We start from the raw sequence: 5,000 nt of genomic DNA, 5'->3' as shown, positions 1-5,000 counted from the left end.
CACACACACACACACACACACACACACCTCCAAGCAGCTTGGATGTAGGAGGATGGAAAAGTAGGGCAAGAGAGAGATAGAGAGAGAGAGAGAGAGAGAGAGAGAGAGGGAGAGGGAGAGAGAGGGGAAGAGAGAGATGGTTGTGTTTTACATGATAATCAGTGCTTGGTAAATCAAAGGAAGAACTCTGTATGCTCCACTGTCACCATTAAGTCTGCCTCCAGGATCTTTCATTTGCACATAAACAGAGATATACAGACAGCGCCATACCAGGGCCAGAAATTATGAAAATATTACATTTTCGTTGGAAATTTTAAAATGTGGACCTAAGCGGAAAATGCAGATTTCTTTTGTTTGTTTATTTTATTGTTTGTTTGTTTGTTTGTTAAATGATGAGGTGTTTGGATTTTGCGTAGAGTCATTAGATCTCATATTCAAAGCTTCCAGATTCACACAAAATACCTAAAGTTGCACTGTGTAGGATGGTGGCCAGAGTCGGTATTGCAGCTGCAACATGATCTCCAAAAATTCCGTGCTCCTGGACACGGATGTTAAGGACACAAAATCCGTGTCCAGGAGCACGGATTTTGCCAAAATTCGGTGCTCCTGGACACGGAATTGTTTTCCGTGCTCCTGGACACGGAATTGTTTTCCGTGATGGACACACAGAAGTGCTCTCTTTATACTCCCACAGCTCTATGTTTCCACAGTCTTTGACCTCAGTCAAATATTTTTTCTCAAAAAAAACATTTCTAACTGACAGGTTAGGGTTAGGGATTGTTTTGGTCTGGGCACAGCTAGTATTCTTTCATTCATTATATGAATTTGATAGCCTATCAACCAACTGGAAAATTTATTTCTCAAAAATATGTCTTTAATGACAGGTTAAGGTTAGGGAATGTTTTGGTCAGGGCACAACTTAAATTTCTATAGCATTATTTTGCTTAGGATTAGCATTTGTTATGTATTTTCCAATGATAGAGTTACTGAACACAGTGCTATGAGTATATGGAAAACAATTCCGTGTCCAGGAGCACGGAAAACAATTCCGTGTCCAGGAGCACGGAATTTTGGCAAAATCCGTGCTCCTGGACACGGATTTTGTGTCCTTAACATCCGTGTCCAGGAGCACAGAATTTTTGGAGATCAGGCTGGCTATTACGTGTGCTGCTCAGTGAAACAGTGCTGTCTAGCCAAATTCGATTTTTTTTAATGAATATTTACCAAATAAGGAACTAATGTTTGCTAGCATGACCAACGTACAGTAAGGTTGTCAGCTAAAAATGTAAAAAATGGCGGACAACTGAGAAGATTCCCCTTTTCATGTATGTTTTCATGCAATTTTCCCAGTCACAATGAATACTAGAAATTGATGGTGGTGGTAAGTATTCATTAACCTGGCTCTCACGCAGATGGATTGTCATCACGAAGTGTAACGAAGATGCACGAAGCACTAGGGGTCTCGCGAGAGCCAGGCTAGGTATTCATGAAAAAAGTAACACTTGTGAATAGGCAGCATGAATTCTGGAAATAAACTACCAAAATATTACACACTGCACCTTTAATAGTGTGCCCAGACTGGATGTTTCTGTCTGCCTCACTAGGCTATATAGGGATTACATCGAGGCATAATTATCACACGATTCTAATAGTCCAGCATTTCTAGATGATGATGTCAACAAAGACCACAATTGTGGAAAAAAAACAACAACAACAAAAAAAAACATTTTTTGTCCAGTAGGGCAAAGGGGCAGGTGCTTTAGTACCACCTCGTCCCTGTCTGTGCACGCCTATAGACAGGGCCGGATTATCCATAAGGGCCAGTGGCATAGTGCCCAGAGGCACCAAGCATTTTTGACTTGTAAGGAGGCACCACAAGACACTAACTTTCCAATTACTGTTCATTTTGGGCAGTCATGGGTGAGCGGTTAGGGCGTCAGACTTGCATCCCAGAGGTTGCCAGTTCGACTCCCGACCCGCCAGGTTGGTGGGGGGAGTAATCAACCAGTGCTCTCCCCCATCCTCCTCCATGACTGAGGTACCCTGAGCATGGTACCGTCCCACCGCACTGCTCCCCATGGGGCGCCGCTGAGGGCTGCCCCCTTGCACGGGTGAGGCATAAATGCAATTTCGTTGTGTGCAGTGTGCAGTGTTCACTTGTGTGCTGTGGAGTGCTGTGTCACAATGACAATGGGAGTTGGAGTTTCCCAATGGACTTTTTCATTATTTTTTTATAAAGGGGGCACCACTGAGGTAAAGTGCCCAGGGGCACCACATTGGATTAATACGGCCCTGACTATGCACATCCCATGTACATTACAGGAGGCTTAAAGCCGCCAACATGTTTTAGTTAGGTCAGACACTAGTTTATAAGCAGGCATTGGCTGGCCCTGACAGCAGGCATAAACATGAACACAGTGCCATTAATGTTCTTGATATGTGACATGTGATATTTATAACATGATGATGTAGACCCTTATCAAGCAAAGAGTTACCAAATAATCTGCATTAGCATGACATAATAATAGAACAACAAAATGTAAGTACTATGAGTAATAAACACAGTAATAAATACAGTAATCAAATAACACACAAAATAAACGAACAACAGCAGCCCATAGCCCATTGTATAGCCCTCTTTACCACAACATAAAGCATGCATCTCCTATAGCCCTCTTTACCACAACATAAAGCATGCATCTCCTATAGCCCTCTTTACCACAACATAAAGCATGCATCTCCTATAGCCCTCTTTACCACAACATAAAGCATGTATCTCGTATAGCTCTCTTTACCACGGCATAAAGCATGTATCTCATACAGTCCTCTTATCTCTACCACGGGGGTGTGGGACAAAGGCAGGGAAAACAAACACACAAACATACACATAAAACAAAAAAACAAGTGCACATCTCTCTCTCTCTCTCTCTCTCTCTCTCTCTCTCTCTCTCTCTCTCTCTCTCCATCCCTATAGCCCTCTCCACCAGTGGCTTATCGTGACTCATGAGTGGGCTGTTGCCAGGGGTAACCGTGATGGCTCTCTCTCTCTCTCAGTGCTGCTGTGTGCAGGGCCGCTGACAGCTGAAAGGGCCCCTGCCTAAACTTTAATGGGGTCCCAATTCTGGGCCCTCCTTTTTAAACTTTAATGGGCCCCCAAATCTGGGTCTGGGCCCTCCTTTCTCCCTGGGCCCAGGAGAGATGACGCCTTTGTCCCCCCTTACCGGCAGTGCTGGCTCTATACAGTGGGCATGTGCAGCTCTATACAGTGGGCATGTGCAGCAGGCTTGTACGAAATTCCGAATGGAAAGAATTTCAATTCAAAGTAATGCCATAATACGAACACTAGGTGGTGGTGTTCTATGTACTTTCAATGGGTGGTTTAGGTTAAATTCAAAGAAATGCAAGGCAATGGCACCACCTAGTGTTCGTATTATGGCATGATTTTGAATGGAAATTCATTCAATTCGGAATTTCGTACAAGCCTGATGTGCAGCTCTATTCAGTGGGCATGTGCAGCTCTATACAGTGGGCATGTGCTGTCCTGACTCTATACACCGATCCGAGAAGCGATTTATGGGCGCCGCCATTGTGCGCTGCCGCCATTGCTGAAGTGTGCCGTTCTATTCATTAAACCCGTTATGCCATCTATAAATACTTATCAATTCTGGTGACTGAGACCATCAAAATGAGAGCCTGAATTAAGTTTTGAATAAAGTTTCATGGATAGACGATGACAGACAGTGGCCACGGGTGATTAATGAAGCTATATCATGAACTGGTAGAATGTATAAATTAATGAAACGTTTCATTTAAGAAGGACATGTAAAGCTGTAGCTGGCTATGTGTGGGCTCACTGGCATCTCTTCAAAACGAGTTTGTTAATGGTTTGTGGTTTCATTTACAAAATTCAAAAAGTCCTTGTTTTCAACCCCAACACCCACCTTGATCTACCAGTGAAATGTTGAGTAATTTGGGGTTGTTAAATGGTTGTGTGAATTGTTTGTTGTCAACATTACATGCTCGGAGTTTGCTAGCAAGCCGGAGTTAGCCTTGTGTTATTTTACCACAAGTTGGCTAGTTGTTAGCCGCTAGCTCGCCTGGGACAGTCTCATTTCAACCTATATTTATTCAGCAATTTATACTTTCAAAGCTCCTAAATGTCTGGTTTTTAATGGCATGGATCTTCTTTTAACAGCCACATATCGTAGATATAAAATTAGTTCTACTTGGCTACTATTAGCTTATAAAATTACGGACTTCTCCACTGTCCATACACGAGTTTGCTTCGGGAAGCACTCCAGTAATGGCGGCCGCTCTACTTCCGGTTATTTTCTCAGATCGGTGTATACAGTGGGCATGTGCTGCTCTATACAGTGGGCATGTGCTGCTCTATACAGTGGGCATGTGCAGCTCTATACAGTGGGCATGTGCAGCTCTATTCAGTGGGCATGTGCAGCTCTATACAGTGGGCATGTGCAGCTCTATACAGTGGGCATGTGCGGTTTCCACAGGATCAGTATGTGAAGGGGAAGCACATCACTCAGAGTATTATGGGATGTCTGGAGGGGAGAGGATCAGGGTGTGCTGGAGTAGGACTCACTTATACATGATAAGCTCCATCAGAAGTGTACTGCACTAGTGTTGTGTGTGTGTGTGTGTGTGTGTGTGTGTGTGTGTGTGTGTGTGTGTGTGTGTGTGTGTGTGTGTGTGTGTGTGTGTGTGTGTGTGTGTGTGTGTGTGTGTGTGTGTGTGTGTGTGTGTGTGTGTGTGTGTGTGTGTGTGTATTTGAGACACCTAGTAATTAACCAAAGCAAACAGGAGGATAAGACGCCAACTTAGTCTATGGTCAGTCACCATGGTGATAAGGATACAACACCTGTTGCATGTGATCGACTTTCCATTTCTATTACATTCTACACTTCTATTACATTCTACCCTATTATCTCTATTAGTACTGTATGTCTGTAAGGAGAGGGGGTAACCATGGTGATTATTACGGT

At 43.6% G+C, this 5,000-nt stretch overlaps 1 protein-coding gene across 1 annotated transcript in view; it reads right to left on the bottom strand.

The window, feature by feature from the left end:
• Nucleotides 1–5,000, bottom strand: part of LOC134444243 (citron Rho-interacting kinase) — a 105,396-nt gene that overhangs the window by 56,202 nt on the left and 44,194 nt on the right. The window lies entirely within an intron of this gene.

The sequence above is a fragment of the Engraulis encrasicolus genome, unplaced genomic scaffold (assembly GCF_034702125.1).
Source record: "Engraulis encrasicolus isolate BLACKSEA-1 unplaced genomic scaffold, IST_EnEncr_1.0 scaffold_47_np1212, whole genome shotgun sequence".
In the NCBI taxonomy this organism is placed as follows: domain Eukaryota; kingdom Metazoa; phylum Chordata; class Actinopteri; order Clupeiformes; family Engraulidae; genus Engraulis; species Engraulis encrasicolus.
The sequence above is the reverse complement of the archived record's forward strand: the minus strand, read 5'-3'. Positions and strand labels throughout refer to the sequence as shown.